The sequence below is a fragment of the Papio anubis genome, chromosome 11, assembly GCF_008728515.1.
Source record: "Papio anubis isolate 15944 chromosome 11, Panubis1.0, whole genome shotgun sequence".
Taxonomy (NCBI): domain Eukaryota; kingdom Metazoa; phylum Chordata; class Mammalia; order Primates; family Cercopithecidae; genus Papio; species Papio anubis.
Genome location: NC_044986.1, coordinates 69,579,593 through 69,597,585, shown reverse-complemented (window position 1 = coordinate 69,597,585; position 17,993 = coordinate 69,579,593). Strand labels below are relative to the sequence as shown.

Genomic DNA, 17,993 nt, shown 5'->3' with positions numbered 1-17,993 from the left:
GTTCCCAAATTCCCTTCATTAAACAAGGCCTCTTTTGGACTCTGTAGTAAAGCAGGGGTTTAAAAATCTCAGGGTCACCCAGTAGCTGCAGGTATTGTGTAAGTAAGTGCCTTGAATGACCATATAACAAAGCCTTTGCAAGTTCCTTGCTTTTAACAATGTTTAAAGAGAATCTTATTAGGTTGTTAGTTGATTGATCACTAAAATAATTTTTTAAAAAGAGCTCACTGTGTAACTTAGAGCTCACAGAATTGAGTGACATTATTACAATAGAACTCCTTTTCCATCTACTTGTGAAGGTTTCTCGGCTCTCATGAAAATAGAAATATCTTTGTGCTGAATTTTTATTCTAACAATTAGAATATTTATCCACAGACACAATAACTAATGAAATATAACAAACATAAACCCCATCCATCGCATTAGGAACATCTTAATATATTTTCACTTGTGTATATTTGATATTGATTGTTTAGTCATGTTATTTAGATTAACATATGTGAATAATAATTATAGTAACAATCCAGAAGATACTATCTTTAACACAGCCTTGTTATAGGACTTTAACACAGGCTTTTTGTTTTAGGAAATTCATATTTTTGTTAATTGTATAAATATTTTTAATATAGAGAAGTATAATGTGATAAAAGATTTTCAGGCATAAAAATGTGTCACTGTAGGACAAGGTTTAACCTTTTCAATAGCACTATTGACATTTTGAGTCAGATAATTCTTGTTGTTGGGGTCTGTCTTCAGCTTTGTAGGATGTTTAATAGCATCTGTGGTTCACTAGATGCCTGTAGCACCCTTCCTTAATTTGTGACAATCAAAAATGTCTCCAGACATTGTCAAATGTCCCCTGATAGGTAAAATACCTCCCACTACCTCTAGTGACTCCACCCCTGTTGAGAATCACTGTTCTAGGGTAAGAATGGAATGAAAATGTACCATCAAGAAAAAAAAAGATGTAAAATGTCCAAGTATTTAAAAAAAATTTTGTTCACATATTTTAAGTGGATGATGATGGATAGCAAATCATTATGGTATTTAGATTGCAGTGGATACATTTTTAAAGTAATCATTTTTTAGAAATTACTGACATTTTCAATATGACAATTAAATCATTTGAAATTAAATCATGAAAAATTTTAGTTGTCAACTAAAAAAATTATGCAAAGGCGAACATAGATGTTTAACAAGCATTTTAGGAGGTACTCAGAGAAATTTTGAAGATTACTGCTGTCTTCAAAAAGACAGAAAGATGAGGCTGGACCAAATGCATTGATTCAGCATTTCCTTTTTCTTTTTTGGGCAGAACCATATGCCTTTTATATATTAACCTTAAACATTACTATACACATGTCTTGGTTTCTTGTCTCAGCTGTATAACACCACCTGCCCTTTTGCCCCAGTAAGAGAGAGAAAGTTTTTTTCTTGCCTATCACTAGCTTCGTAGCTGAGACCCCTATACCAAAAGACAGATTAACAAGAGAAAAGCGTACAAATTTATTTAATACAAAATTTACATGACAAGAAGCCTTTAGAAATGAAGACCCCAGCCTGAGCAACGTGGTAAAACTCCATCTCTGCAAAAAATACAAAAAAATTAGCCAGGTGTTGTGGCATGTACCTGTAGACCCAGTTACTTGGGAGGCTGAGGTGGGCGGAGGATCACCTGAGCCTGAGGAGGTTGAGGATACAGTGAGCCACGAGCACAACACTGCATTCCAGCCAGGGTGACAGAGTAAGACCCTGTCTTAAAAAAAGAAAAGACATAGGAAAAAAATAAGAACCCAAAGAAACAGGGAAACCTGTGTTTTGTTTTGTTTTGTTTTGTTTTAGCGTTTATTGAGAAACTCATATTATTCAAGAATTATGTTGAAAACTTTAGATTATCCCATTAAATCCTCTCTAGAACACTTTGGGGAGGTATTTGTAATGAACATTTCTAACTTTTTAAAAACCAGGATGAAGATAAACTTTCATTTTTCTTTCATTTCTACAAATAAAAGATAGTTTCTAGTTTCAGCTCAACACAAATTGAACAAGAATCAAATTTACATCTGTAAGAAAAATAACAAGTAGATGACAGTTTAGTTTTAAACTTTTTTAAAAATTTTAATTTTTATGGGTACATAGTAGGTGTATATATTTATGGGGTACAGAAAATGTTTTGATACAGGCATGCAATGTGAAATAATCACATCATGGAGAATGGGGTATCCATCACCTCAAGCATTTATCCATTGAGTTGCAAACTCTAAGTTATTTTAGAGTTAACTTGCTATTGACTATAGTCACCCTGTTGTGCTATCAAACAGTAGGTCTTATTCATTTTTTCTAACTTTTTAAAAAAATTATTATTATACTTTAAGTTCTAGGTTACATGTGCACAACGTGCAGGTTTGTTACATATGTATACATGTGCCATGTTGGTGTGCTGCACCCATTAACTTGTCATTTACGTTAGGTATATCTCCTAATGCTATTCCTTCCCCCTCCCCCAACCCCACAATAGGACCCAGTGTGTGATATTCCCCTTCCTGTGTCCAAGTGATCTCATTGTTCAGTTCCCACCTATGAGTGAGAACATGGGGTATTTGGTTTTCTGTTCTTGTGATAGTTTGCTGAGAATGATGGTTTCCAGCTGCATCCATGTCCCTACAAAGGACACAAACTCATCCTTTTTTATGGCTGCGTAGTATTCCATGGTGTATATGTGCCACATTTTCTTAATCCAGTCTGTCACTGATGGACATTTGGGTTGATTCCAAGTCTTTGCTATTGTGAATAGTGCCGCAATAAACATACGTGTGCATGTGTCTTTATGGCAGCATGACTTATAATCCTTTGGGTATATCCCCAGTAATGGGATGGCTGGCTCAAATGGTATTTCTCTAGTTCTAGATCCTTGAGGAATTGCTACACTGTTTTCCACAATGGTTGAACTAGTTTACAGTCCCACCAACAGTGTAAAAGTGTTTCTGTTTCTCCACATCCTCTCCAGCACCTGTTGTTTCCTGATTTTTTAATGATTGCCATTCTAACTGGTGTGAGATGGTATCTCATTGTGGTTTTGATTTGCATTTCTCTGATGGCAAGCGATGATGAGCATTTTTTCATGTGTCTGTTGGCTGTATGAATGTCTTCTTTTGAGAAGTGTCTGTTCATATCCTTTGCCCACTTTTTGATGGGGTTGTTTTTTTCTTGTAAATTTGATTGAGTTCTTTATAGGTTCTGGATATTAGCCCTTTGTCAGATGAGTAGATTGCAAAAATTTTCTCCCATTCTGTAGGTTGCCTGATGGTAGTTTCTTTTGCTGTGCAGAAGCTCTTTAGTTTAATTAGATTCCATTTGTGTATTTTGACTTTCATTGCCATTGCTTTTGGTGTTTTAGTCATGAAGTCCTTGCCTGTTGGGGTCCGTGCCAGGGGTGGTGGAGAATGAAAGAACACACAAAAGACAAAGACACACAGAGAACATGGCGGCCGCGCTCAGAGCCTCCGCCTCACTTTATTTATACTCCATAAACCCCACGTCAGCAGAAAGAATGCAATGCAAAACAAACTTTCTTTTCCCAGATATAACCTTCTACTCAGTTCTTTGTTTCTATGCTCTTCTTTATCTGCCCGCCTTCTTGGCGCCTACGGGAGTTCATTAAAAGTTCAATTGGAGATACTGTCCTTGAGCCCTATCTATTCTCAGCATACTGTTTTCAAAGGCCCCTGCACTTGCCCATGCCTATGTCCTGAATGGTATTACCCAGGTTTTCTTCTAGGGTTTTTATGGTTTTAGGTCTAACATTTAAGTCTCTAATCCATCTCGAATTAATTTTCGTATAAGGAGTAAGGAAAGGATCCAGTTTCAGCTTTCTACTTATGGCTAGCCAATTTTCCCAGCACCATTTATTAAATAGGGAATCCTTTCCCCATTTCTTGTTTTTGTCAGGTTTGTCAAAGATCAGATGGCTGTAGATGTGTGGTATTATTTCTGAGGACTCTGTTCTGTTCCATTGGTCTATAGCTCTGTTTTGGTACCAGTACTACGCTGTTTTGGTTACTGTAGCCTTGTAGTATAGTTTGAAGTCAGGTAGTGTGATGCCTCCAGCTTTGTTCTTTTGGCTTAGGATTGTCTTGGCAATGCAGGGTCTTTTTTGGTTCCATATGAACTTTAAAGCAGTTTTTTCCAATTATATGAAGAAAATCATTGGTAGCTTAATGGGGATGGCATTGAATCTATAAATTACCTTGGGCAGTATGGCCATTTTCACAATATTTATTCTTCCTATCCATGAGCATGGAATGTTCTTCCATTTGTTTGTGTCCTCTTTTATTTCACTGAGCAGTGGTTTGTAGTTCTTCTTGAAGAGGTCCTTTACATCCCTTGTAAGTTGGATTCCTAGGTATTTTATTCTCTTTGAAGCTATTGTGAATGGGAGTTCATTCATGATTTGGCTCTGTTTGTCTGTTACTAGTGTATAAGAATGCTTGTGATTTTTGCACATTGATTTTGTATCCTGAGACTTTGCTGAAGTTGCTTATCAGCTTAAGGAGATTTTGGGCTGAGACAGTGGGGTTTTCTAAATATACAATCATGTCATCTGCAAACAGGGACAATTTGACTTCCTCTTTTCCTAATTGAATACCCTTTATTTCTTTCTCTTGCCTGATTGCCCTGGCCAGAACTTTCAACACTATGTTGAATAGCAGTGGTGAGAGAGGGCATCCCTGTCTTGTGCCAGTTTTCAAAGGGAATGCTTCCAGCTTTTGCCCATTCAGTATGATATTGGCTGTGGGTTTGTCATAAATAGCTCTTATTATTTTGAGATCCATTCCATCAATCCCGAATTTATTGAGAGTTTTTAGCATGAAGGGCTGTTGAATTTTGTCAAAGGCCTTTTCTGCATCTATTGAGATAATCATGTGGTTTTTGTCTTTGGTTCTGTTTAGATGCTGGATTACGTTTATTGATTTGCATATGTTGAACCAGCCTTGCATCCCAGCGATGAAGCCCACTTGATCGTGGTAGATAAGCTTTTTGATGTGCTGCTGGATTCAGTTTGCCAGTATTTTGTTGAGGATTTTTGCATCGATGTTCATCAGGGATATTGGTCTAAAATTCTCTTTTTTTGTTGTGTCTTTGCCAGGCTTTGGTATCAGGATGATGATGGCCTCATAAAATGAGTTAGGGAGGATTCCCTCTTTTTCTGTTGATTGGAATAGTTTCAGAAGGAATGATACCAACTCTTCCTTGTACCTCTGGTAGAATTCGGCTGTGAATCCGTCTGCTCCTGGACTTTTTTTTGTTGGTAGGCTATTAATTATTGCCTGAATTTCAGAGCCTGCTATTGGTCTATTCAGGGATTCAGCTTCTTCCTGATTTAGTCTTGGGAGAGTGTAAGTGTCCAGTAAATTATCCATTTCTTCTAGATTTTCTAGTTTATTTGTGTAGAGATGTTTATAGTATTCTCTGATGGTAGTTTGTATTTCTGTGGGGTCGGTGGTGATATCCCCTTTATCATTTTTTATTGTGTCTATTTGATTCTTCTCTCTTTTCTTCTTTATTAGTCTTGCTAGCGGTCTATCAATTTTGTTGATCTTTTCAAAAAACCAGCTCCTGGATTCATTGATTTTTTTGGAGGGTTTTTTTTTGTGTCTCTATCTCCTTCAGTTCTGCTCTGATCTTTGTTATTTCTTGCTTTCTGCTAGCTTTTGAATGCGTTTGCTCTTGCTTCTCTAGTTCTTTTAATTGTGATGTTAGGGTGTCCATTTTAGATCTTTCCTGCTTTCTCTTGTGGGCATTCAGTGCTATAAATTTCCCTCTACACACTGCTTTAAATGTGTCCCAGAGATTCTGGTATATTGTATTTTTGTTCTCATTGGTTTCAAAGAACATCTTTATTTCTGCCTTCATTTTGTTATGTACCCAGTAGTCATTCAGGAGCAGGTTGTTCAGTTTCCATGTAGTTGAGCGGTTTTGATTGAGTTTCTTAGTCCTGAGTTCTAGTTTGATTGCACTGTGGTCTGAGAGACAGTTTGTTATAATTTCTGTTTTTTTTACATTTGCTGAGGAGTGCTTTACTTTCAACTTTGTGGTCAGTTGTGGAATAAGTGTGATGTGGTGCTGAGAAGAATGTATATTCTGTTGATTTGGGGTGGAGAGTTCTGTAGATGTCTATTAGGTCCGCTTGGTGCAGAGTTGAGTTCAATTCCTGGATATCCTTGTTAACTTTGTGTCTCGTTGATCTGTCTAATATTGACAGTGGGGTGTTAAAGTCTCCCATTATTATTGTGTGGGAGTCTAGGTCTCTTTGTAGGTCTCTAAGGACTTGGTTTATGAATCTGGGTGCCCCTGTATTGGGTGCATATATATTTAGGATAGTTAGATCTTCTTGTTGAATTGATCCTTTTACCATTATGTAATGGCCTTGTCTCTTTTGATCTTTGATGGTTTAAAGTCTGTTTTATCAGAGACTAGGATTGCAACCCCTGCTTTTTTTTGTTTTTCCGTTTGCTTGGTAGATCTTCCTCCATCCCTTCATTATGAGCCTATCTGTGTCTCTGCATGTGAGATGGGTCTCCTGAATACAGCAAACTGATGGGTCTTGACTCTTTATCCAGTTTGCCAGTCTCTGTCTTTTAATTGGACCATTTAGTCCATTTACATTTAAGGTTAATATTGTTATGTGTGAACTTGATCCTGTCATTATGATATTAGCTGGTTATTTTTTTTTTTTTTTTTTAAAAACAGAATTTCTTTATAAACCACTTAACATATTTACTCTTGTACACAGACTATTCAAGAAAAACAAAATGGTAAATTTAAGAGTTCAGACATCTTAGACAAGACTTGACTTCTGCGCTTCAGCAAGATGTGGAAACTTTTTTAGAAGAATTTTTGCTTTCTTTCTCTCTAAATTTTCCTTCCGTGCTTTGATGCGGGCTCGTTTCTCACGTTCCAGTCTGAGAAAATGGTCCACATAAGGCATGGCAAAGAATCGTTTCCTATTGTATCTTTTATTTAGGTGCCAAGGTATAACCCACTGCTTGAACTTATGCCAGATGATTCTTCCAAAGATGTCTCTTCTCCAAGCACCAGGTCTAGCTCTTTCTTGACCAGTCTGAAGAAGCCTTAGGGCATCTTCTCTTTCCTGGACAACTTTATCTAATGCATCCATGGAATCTACTACCTTATCTAACCGCTCTGGACTTGGCATTGGCAATCTCTGCCACTTGGCCTCCTGCTCTAGGGTTAAAAGCATGTTTCTTTCTTTCAGTAAGACATACCAAAGTTTGTGTAAATCTTCATTACTTTTGTTCCTTAGTTGCTGACAGGTCCATGCTGCTCCCTGTGCAGGCAGGGACCTGAGGAGTTATTAACGACCTGGAAGCTTTCAGGGCAGCTGAGACTCTCCTACAAAGAAGGACCAAACCTGCCGCAGCCATGTTTTCGCATAACTCTAGCTGGTTATTTTGCTCGCTAGTTGATGCAGTTTCTTCCTAGCATCGATGGACTTTACATTGTGACATATTTTTGCAATGGCTGGTACCTGTTGTTCCTTTCCATGTTTAGTGCTTCCTTCAGGATCTCTTGTAGGGCAGGCCTGGTGGTGACAAAATCTCTAAGCATTTGCTTGTCTGTAAAGGATTTTATTTCTCCTTCACTTATGAAACTTAGTTTGGCTGGATATGAAATTCTGGGTTGAAAATTCTTTTCTTTTTTTTTGGAGACGGAGTCTCGCTCTGTCGCCCAGGCTGGAGTGCAGTGGCTGGATCTCAGCTCACTGCAAGCTCCGCCTCCCGGGTTTACGCCATTCTCCTGCCTCAGCCTCCTGAGTAGCTGGGACTACAGGCGCCTGCCACCTCGCCCGGCTAGTTTTTTTGTATTTTTTAGTAGAGACGGGGTTTCACTGTGTTAGCCAGGATGGTCTCGATCTCCTGACCTCGTGATCCGCCCGTCTCGGCCTCCCAAAGGAAAATTCTTTTCTTTAAGAATGTTGAATATTGGCTCCCACTCTCTTCTGGCTTGTAGAGTTTCTGCCGAGAGATCTGCTGTTAGTCTGATGGGCTTCCCTTTGTGTGTAACCCGACCTTTGTCTCTGGCTGCCCTTAACAGTTTTTCCTTCATTTCAACTTTGGTGAATCTGACAATTATGTGTCTTGGAGTTGCTCTTCTCAAGGAATATCTTTGTGGTGGTCTCTGTATTTCCTGAATTTGAATGTTGGCCCACCTTACTAGGTTGGGGAAGTTCTCCTGGATGACATCCTGCAGAGTGTTTTCCAACTTGGTTCCATTTTCCCCGTCACTTTCAGGCACCCCAATCAGACGTAGATTTGGTCTTTTCACATAATCCCATATTTCTTGGAGGCTTTGTTCATTTCTTTTTACTCTTTTTTCTCTACACTTCTCTTCTCGCTTCATTTCATTCATTTGATCTTCAGTCGCTGATACTCTTTCTTCCAGTTGATCGAGTCGGTTACTGAAGCTTGAGCTTTTGTCACGTAGTTCTCATATTACGGTTGTCATCTCTGTCAGTTCTTTTAAGGACTTCTCTACATTGGTTATTCTAGTTAGCCATTGGTCAAATCTTGTTTCAAGGTTTTTAGTTTCTTTGTGCTGATTACATAGTTCCTCTTTTAGCTCTGAGAAGTTTGATCGACTGAAGCCTGCTTCTCTTGACTTGTCAAAGTCATTCTCCGTCCAGCTTTGTTCTGTTGCTGGTGATGAGCTGTGTTCCTTTGGAGGGGGAGATGCACTCCGATATTTTGAATTTCCAGCTTTTCTGCACTGCTTTTTCCCCATCTTTGTGGTTTTATCTACCTTTCGTCTTTGATGATGGTGTCGTACTGACGGGGTTTTGGTGTGGGTGTCCTTTCTGTTTGTTAGTTTCCTTCTAACAGTCAGGACCCTCAGCTGTAGGTCTGTTGGAGTTTGCTTGAGGTCCACTCCAGACCCTGTTTGCCTGGGTGTCAGCAGCGGAGGCTGCAGAAGATAGAATATTGCTGAACAGCGAGTGTTGCTGTCTGATTCTCGCTCTGGAAGCTTCATCTCAGGGGTGTACCCCACTGTGTGAGGTGTGAGGTGTCGGTCTGCACCTAGTAGGGGTTGTCTCCCAGTTAGGCTACTCAGGGGTCAGGGACTCACTTGAGCAGGCAGTCTGTCTGTTGTCAGATCTCAACCTCTGTGCTGGGAGATCCACTGCTCTCTTCAAAGCTGTCAGACAGGGGCATTTACCTCTGCCAAGGTTTCTGCTGCTTTCTGTTTAGCTATGCCCTCTCCCCAGAGGAGGAAACCTGTGTATTTTTATGCTAGGTTTGATGAGTGGATAGTCATGCAGAAGTATGACGAACAAAGAGGATATGATCTAATGGTAATAAACTGGGGGGAAATTAGCAAAGCCTGTTTGTTCAGATACTTCTTGGTATCTCTGTGTCTCAGGATAAGGATGTTCCTTTCCTCCAGGTAGAGAGAGGATGCTTCTGGATTGAAAGTCTTATACTGCTTGAGAGGAAGGTCAGATAATTCTTTTTTTTTTTTTTTTTTTTTGAGACGGAGTCTCACTCTGTCTCCCAGGCTGGAGTGCAGTGGCGCGATCTTGGCTCACTGCAAGCTCCACCTCTCGGGTTCACGCCATTCTCCTGCCTCAGCCTCCCGAGTAGCTGGGACTACAGGCGCCTGCCGCTGCCTGGCTAATTTTTTGTATTTTTAGTAGAGACGGGTTTCACCATGTTAGCCAGGATGATCTCGATCTCCTGACCTCGTGATCCACCCGCCTCAGCCTCCCAAAGTGATGGGATTACAGGTGTGAGCCACCGTGCCCAGCCCAGAGAATTCTTTTGTGGTCTGCTTAAGGGGAAAAGAATAGGAGAAGGTCAGAGAGACCTTCTGCTTCTGCTCAAATGATACAGTGCCGTATTTTAGGGTAGAGTGTCCTGAACCCCATTAGAAGACATGAAGAAAATTTAAATTTGCCATAATATGCTTTCATTTTAATCACAGGAGCAATTATCCTTAAGGAACACTAATAGTAAGGATTTGCAGAAACTAATTTGCATAGACATGTTTTGATATGTGACTTACAGTGCTTCTGAACATTGTAATTAACCTGATTTTTACATTAAGCTAATTTTCCATTCTGTTACAGAACCTAATTCATATTTACAAAAAACCCCTTTAAAAAAATAAAAAATAAACGGTTACAGATTTTATCAGATTATTGCATGGTTTTACACATTTTTTGTCATAAAGTTTGTAAATAGCTAAATTCTCTAGATTTGCATGCTTCTAGGAAGCATATAAAACAAAATTACGGCTGGGAGCGGTGGCTCATGCCTGTAATCCCAGCACTTTGGGAGGCCAAGGTAGGTGGATCACGAGGTCAGGAGATCAAGACCATCCTGGCAAACATGGTAAAACCCCATCTCTACTAAAAATACAAAAATTTGCTGGGTGTGGTGGCGCACCTGTAATCCCAGCTAGTCAAGAGGCCGAGTCAGGAGAATGGCTTGAACCCGGGAGAAGAGATTGCAGTAAGCCGAGATCGTGCCACTGCACTCCAGCCTGGCAACAGAGCGAGACTCCCTCTCAAAAAAAAAAAAAAAAAAGTCATGAATTCAATGTTTTGGAAGACTGTTTTTTGGAAATTTTCTGTATATACAATGGCCCTTTTGAAGAAATATCCAGCCCACAGTCAATGGACTGTTGCCAATAAGTCAAAATAAATCACTGTAGGAAAGTGATCTATACACTTTAAAAAAAAAAAAAAAACTAAATATTTCTAAACATTTCAAACCTATTTTTTAAATATTCTAGTTTTGTAGCTCAAGCAGTTTTATTGAATTTTTGAGAAAGGTACAACCATTCTTACATATTATAAATCACAGCAGAAGGTATTTAGCTACTAGCATTAGAAGGCCAGGCATGGTGGCTCATGCCTGTAATATCAGCACTTTGGAAGGCTGAGGTGAGAGGATGGTTTGAGCCCAGGAGCTTGAGACCAGTCTGAACAGTAGAGCTAGACCTTGTCTTTATTTACAAAAAATTAAAAAGAAAAAAATTAGCCGAGAGTGGTGGTGCACGTCTGTAGTCCCAGCTACCCAGGAGGCTTAGATAGGAAGATCACTTGAGCCTGGGAAGCAGAGATTGCAGTGAGCTGAGATCGCACCACTGCACTCCAGCTTGGGTGACAGAGCAAAACTCTGTCTCAAAAAAAGGAAAAAAGGTATCTCAGTTGCCAAATGGAAGAAAATTTGTGTTCTGATGTCAGTTAGTTTAATCCCTTGTAGCCTGGGAACATCTGTATTTTGAATGATTTAGAAAGGAATTTCAAATATCTGTATTTAGAGAACTGTCTAAGCGATGACATCACCTTCAGTGGAAGTAATAATTTGTTCCAACATTTTAGCAAATAGAATTTTTTTGGCAAGATATTTTTGGAACTCCTTTGCTATTTAAAAAACATAAAACAGGCCAGGCACGGTGGCTCACGCCTGTAATCCCAGCACTTTGGGAGGCCGAGGCGGGCAGATCACGAGGTCAGGAGATCGAGACCATTCTGGATAATACAGTGAAACCCCGTCTCTACTAAAAATACAAAAAATTAGCCAGGTGTGGTGGTGGGTGCCTGTGGTCCCAGCTACTCGGGAGGCTGAAGCAGGAGTACGGCATGAACCCAGGAGGTGGCGCTTGCAGTGAGCCGAGATTGCGCCACTGCACGCCAGCCGGGGCAACAGAGCGAGACTCCATCTCAAAAAACAAACAAACAAAAAACCCCATAAAACAAAACAGCCTTTTTTTTTTTTTTTTAAATAGAGGCAGGGTCTCGCTCTGTCATCTGGGCCTAAGTCCAGTGGCATGATCATAGCTCACTGCTCCCTCCAACTCCTGGGCAGAAGTGATCTTCCCACCTCAGCCTCCCGAGTAGCTGGGAGTACAGGTGCACACTACCACGTTTGGATAATTTTTAAATTTTTGTAGAGACAGGGTTTCACTATATTGCCTAGGCTGTTCTCAAACTCCTGGGCTCAAGTGATCCTCCCACATCAGCCTCCCAGAGTATTGGTATTACAGGCGCGAGTCATTGTATCCAGCCAAAAAAGGCTTTACTTATGTTACTGACCATCTGTTAACTTTTGGCAAGTCATCTCTGTCTTTTCCGGTATTAAAAAACAAATAAAAACTCTAAGAATTTACTACAGCTTGTAAATGGAAAAGCTAATAATTTTGACTAGAGCAGAGAAATGGAATTTGAAGTTTTTGAAATGTAAACATTCAGTTGTGTGCCCTGAAAAGATAGTTAAGTGAACTCATAAAGTCTAGTTAAAGTAATATAAATAACAACCTATGCAAATAAACAATAATCTATTTAGAGTGGTAGAAAAACTTTTTTGATTCTGGTGGGAAAGTGATTTTCATTTTTTTTCTCTGAAGTAATTATTTCCTACAGTATGGTATTTATGATATCATAAATGTAACATGATATTTATATATGTATTTGTGTATTTATTTTATTTTACTTTATTTTCTTTCGGAGACAGGGTCTCACTCTGTCACCTAGGCTGGAGTGCAGTGGCACAATCATGGCTCACTACAGCTGCCACCTCCTGGGCTGAAGCAATCCCCCCACCTCAGCCTCCTGAGTAGCTGGGGCTACAGGTGCACATCACCATGTCCAGCTAATTTTTGTATTTTTGTAGAGATGTGGTTTTGCTTTGTTGCCCAGGCTGGTCTTGAACTCCTGGCTGGGCTCAAGTGATCCTCTCACCTTGGCCCCCCAAAGTGCTAGGATTACAGGCATGAGCCACCATGCCTGGCCTTAAATATATCATAAATATGATATTTTGGCTTACGATTTTGTTTACCTTGTTACTAAGGAGCAAATTAGTGTTAGAGTATAATATATATAAACAAATACAAAAAGTTTTGAGTTATTCAGCTTTTTTTTTTTTTTTAACGGCATAACTTTTAACAACACTGCCCTCTAATGGGTTGAACTGTGGTACTCAGACTGAGATAACTGAAATGGGTGGATGTACAGTGTTATTGTATAATTTTCCCACTAAGAAGCAAAGGGACTGGATAAATTCCCAGTCTAGATGATTAGCCTTTGTTAACCAAGCACCTAGAGAAGAATTATTGGAAATTTTGTACTCTGTTACTGGCATTTTGGGGTGTGACTTATCTTTTGCCTTTGTAAAAAAAAAAAAATATAGTAGTTTTAGATTAGCTAATCATAGAATATTTTTATGGATGTGTCGGGTTAGAAGAAGAAGGTAGGGATCATGTTCAAATTATATTACTGACATTTTTCTTTGGAGGTTTTGTAACAATCTCCAAAACCTCCAGAATGGTCTTGTCTACTTCAGTGTGCCTTCCTTACTCACATATTAGAAGTGTAGTCTTGCTGTGTAAGAATGTTGCTCCCTTACTGTGTGTATTCTAGTGATATTTTACAAAAGCATAAAGTTTTTGTTTTTGTTTTTGTTTTTTTTTAACAGCAGACACTCAATAGAAAGGAAAAAAGCATAGAAATGTTACTCTAATTGAATGCGCAGCTTTGGCGTCAGGTCCTGTCATTAAGGCCAAAAGGAAGATACTTTGGGCTATCTAATTTTTAATGGAAAAACAAGGACACATATAAAGTTATCTGAAGAAATAGTTCTTTTTTCTCCTGGCACTAAATTGTGTTTTATGGGGAAAAACACTGTATAATTAGTTGACATTTTCAATTACAGTTATATGAAAGATAAATGATCTTCAAATGTTTTTTTCCTATTAAATGCTATAATGTTAAAAAAAAAAAAAAATCCAAACTCAGTTAAAGCCCTGAGTACTAGAAAGAAAAACCTCTGGATTTCTTAAGATTTAATCTAACACAGGAGTAAGACTTCCAGGTCCTAGAAGAATGGACAATTAAAATACATTACAGTATAATGATCTCCATTGAATTTTTAGTAATGTTACAATGTAAATTCAGAGCTGAGTTTTTAGATAACCTGGTATGTCTATAATAATGTCGCTGAAGACAGATTAGCAGTAATGGTTTGTTAAGGATGGGATCCAGATGAATAACTTGAAGATAGTTCTTTTTTTTTTTTTTTTTGACAGAGTCTCGCTCTGTCGCCCAGGCTGGAGTGCAGTGGCCAGATCTCGGCTCACTGCAAGCTCCGCCTCCCGGGTTCACGCCATTCTCCTGCCTCAGCCTCCCGAGTAGCTGGGACTACAGGCGCCCGCCACCTCGCCCAGCTAGTTTTTTTGTATTTTTTTTAGTAGAGACGGGGTTTCACTGTGTTAGCCAGGATGGTCTCGATCTCCTGACATCATGATCCGCCCGTCTTGGCCTCCCAAAGTGCTGGGATTACAGGCTTGAGTCACCGCACCTGGCCAAAGATAGTTCTTAAACTAAGGAAAGTCTTAATATATTTTGGGCAAGGTGTGATGGCTCACACCTGTAATTCCAGTACTTTGGGAGGTCAAGGCAGGTAGATTGCTTGAGCTCAGGAGTTTGAGACCAGCCTGGGCAATATGGTGAAACCTCATCTCTACAAAAAATACAAAAATTAGCCGGGCATGGTGGTGCATGCCTGTAGTTCCAGTTACTCGGGAGGCCTGAGGTGGGAGGATTGCTTGAGCCCTGGAGGTGGAAGGTGAGCCAAGATAGCGTCACTGCCCTTTAGCCTGGGTGACAGAACCAGACCCCATCTCAAAAAAAAGGGAGTGTTACTATATTTTGGAGGGGATTTTACATGAAAGCCAAATTAAATAACTTCCCATGCATCAAGAATTCATTTTCCTCTGTAGTGACTACAATAGAACTACAATTAAGATGACAGGTTGACAGTTTTTTGTTTTTTAACCTACAATCAACATTGGCTTTAACTGCTAAGACTCAAACCCTTCATTGAGGTTTTTTTTTTTTTTTTTTTTGAGATGGAGTTTTGCTCTTGTTGCCCAGACTCAAGTGCAGTGGCGTGCTCTCGGCTCACTGCAACCTCCACCTCCGGGTTCAAGCAATTCTCTTGCCTCAGGCTCCCAAGTAGTTGTGGTTACAGGCGTGCACCATCACACCTAGCTAATTTTGTATTTTTAGTAGAGATGGGATTTCACCATATTGGTCAGGCTGGTCTCGAACTTCTGACCTCAAGAGATCCACCCACCTCAGCCTCCCAAAGTGCTGGGATTACAGGCGTGAGCCACTGCGCCTGGCCGAGATATGTTATGATATAACAAGAAGTGCAAATAAAAACTTAAAAAATTTAAACCATTAAAATATTTTTGCCTTGCTAAGATTGTCAAAGAATACAAGGATTGAAAATGGCAAGGGTTTTATGAAATGGGTAGGTGTAAATCATTGCAACTGTTTTGGAGGGAAGTTTGACATTTATCAAAATGTAAAAGTCATTTAGCAATTCCACATCTAGGAATTTATCCTACAGAGATACTCCCCCAAGTGTGCAAAGATACAGACACAGCATTTTTGTTACAATATTGTTTATAATAGAGAAAAATTAGAAATAACCTATTATTTAACCAGTACTTAATTGGTAGACTCTCATGGCCACTCCTGGAATTAAAGGTTTGTGGTGTTGTTCCATTGTTTTTTTAAGAGATGAGGTCTCATTCTGTTGCCAAGGCTGGAGTGTAGTGGTATGGGCATAGCAACCTCGAACTCCTGGGCTCAAGCAATCTTCCTGCCTCAGCCTTTAAGTAGCTGAAACTATAGGCAAGTGCCACCACACTTTGTTCATTTTTTATTTTTATTTTTTTGTAAAGACAGGGTCTCACTATGTTTCCCAGACTGGTCTTGAATTCCTGTTCTCAAGCGATCCTCCTGCCTTGGCTTCCCAAAGTGCTGGGAGGTTATTAGATTTTTTTTTTTTTTTTTTCCTAAAAGCAGTAGTTTAAAAGGCAGTGAGGAATGGGAATATAAAGTGGTGTCACTGCTGTGGAATATAGTCTGCCAGCTCCTCAAAAAGTTTAGGGTTACCACGTGATCCAGCAATTCTATTTCTAGGTACATACCCAGAAGAATTTAAAGCAAGGAGTCAGATACACACCAATCTTCATAACAGCATTTATTCACTATAGCCCAAAGTTAGAAGCAACCCAAATGTCTATCAACAAATGAATGGATAAACATGTGGTATATATAGATAGCAGAATATTATTCAGCCTTAAAAAAGGAAACGAAATTCTGATACCCTGCTTATAACATGGATGAACCTTGAAAAAATCATGTTGGCTGGGTGTGGTGGCTCACACCTGTAATCTCAGCACTTTGGGAAGCTGAGGCAAGCAGATTGCCTTAGTCCAGGAGTTTGACACCAGCCTGGTCACCATGATGAAATCCCGTCTCTACTAAAAATACAAAAAATTTTGGTGGTGCACGCCTATAGTCCCAGCTACTTGGGAGGCTGAGGTGGAAGAGTCATCTGAGCCTGGAAGGTTGAGGCTGCAGTGAGCCAAGATTGCATCACTGCACTCCAGCCTGGGCAACTGGAGTGAGACCCTGTCTCCAAAAAAGAAAAAAAAGAAAGCACATGTTAAGTGAAATAAGCAGAATTGACAAACATTATATGATTCTGATTATAGGAGATACCTAGAATAGGCAAATCCATACAGACGGATGTAGAATAGAGGGTTACCAGGGGTTTTGGGGAGGGAGAGATGGGAGTTGTTATTCAATGGGTACAGTTTCTATTTGGTTTTGATGAAAAAGTTCTGAAAATGGATAGTGGCTGATGGTTGCAAGGTATTGTAAATGTACTTAACACCAGTGAATTGTACACTTAAAATAATTAAAATGGTAAAATTTCTATTATATATATTTTACCATAATTTTAAAAATAGTCTAAATGGCTAATTTTATGTTACATATATTTTACCACAAATTTTTATTTTTATTTTTTTAGAGACAGGTTCTCATTCTGGGGCCCAGGCTAGAGTGCAGTGGTGTGATTGTGTCCCCTGCATCCTTGAACTCCTGGGCTTAAGTAATCCTTCCGCTTCAGCATCATGAGTAGCTAGGACTGCAGGCACACACTACCATACCTGGCTAATTTTTAAACTTTTTTTGTGGCGACAGGGTCTTGCTAGATTGCCCAGACTGGTCTTGAACTCAAGCGATTTTCCTGCCTCGGCTTTCCAAAGTGCTGGGATTACAGATTTGAGCCACCATGCCCATCCTGTTTAACTTTCCTGATGTTATTCTTTGAAGCACAAAAGGTTTTTATTTGGATAATGTCCTGTTTATTCCTTTTGTTGCCTGTACTTTTGATGTCATAGCTAAACCATTGCTTAGTCCAGCGTCACAAAGATTGCTCCTGTGTTTTCTTCCCACAGTTTTTATAATTTTAGCTTTTACATTTAGGTCTTTGATCCATCTTGAGTAATTCTTTTTAATATAATGTGAAGCAGAAGTCCAGCCTCTTTCTTTGCGTGTAGATAACCAGTGTCCCATGACCATTTGTGGAATGTAATAAGCATTTCTTGCTTTTGCAGTTTTAAAGGAGTAAAGTGAAAGACTGGAGTGGTAATTTGCTAGAATGGCTAAAGTGAAGGTATTTTTTTTGGTAGCAGGAGACTTCAATAAGCAAGCATTGACAAGGAGGAGATTAAAGATAAAAGGGAGGCAATAACTGCTGGAGTAAGGCATCTAGAGTTAGAAAGGATAGTATCAAAAGCATAGATAGAAAGTCTGCCTCTATAAGGCTGAAGGACGATGATTCCACCAAAGTACAAGAGGAAATGATAAGACTAGATATTTAAAAGTTGTTGGTAGCAGGGAGGGAAGTTGAAGATATCAGAAGACAGGTTCTCTGTGGGTGATAGGTTCCAGGATGGAATAGGAACAGTTTGTTCATGAGGCATTTAGTTCAAAGCTTTATTAGAATACTTGCCAATTTAGCATTGCAATTACCTGTAAAAATCAAGTCAGTAGTTGGTTGGTTCCTTATAAAGTTCAGACATCCATCAAATAGTGCCAGGCAGGAAAG

The 17,993-nt window shown here is 39.4% G+C and overlaps 1 protein-coding gene and 1 pseudogene across 3 annotated transcripts in view; one reads left to right on the top strand and one right to left on the bottom strand.

Annotated features, from left to right (window-relative positions):
• The window catches only part of P4HA1 (prolyl 4-hydroxylase subunit alpha 1), an 89,934-nt gene that overhangs the window by 48,636 nt on the left and 23,305 nt on the right, over nt 1-17,993 (top strand). The gene's annotated exons all lie outside the window — the stretch shown is intronic.
• Nucleotides 6,745-7,460, bottom strand: LOC101001563 (annotated as a pseudogene). Its single transcript, XR_651682.4, has one exon. The product of XR_651682.4 is annotated as a 39S ribosomal protein L47, mitochondrial pseudogene (transcript).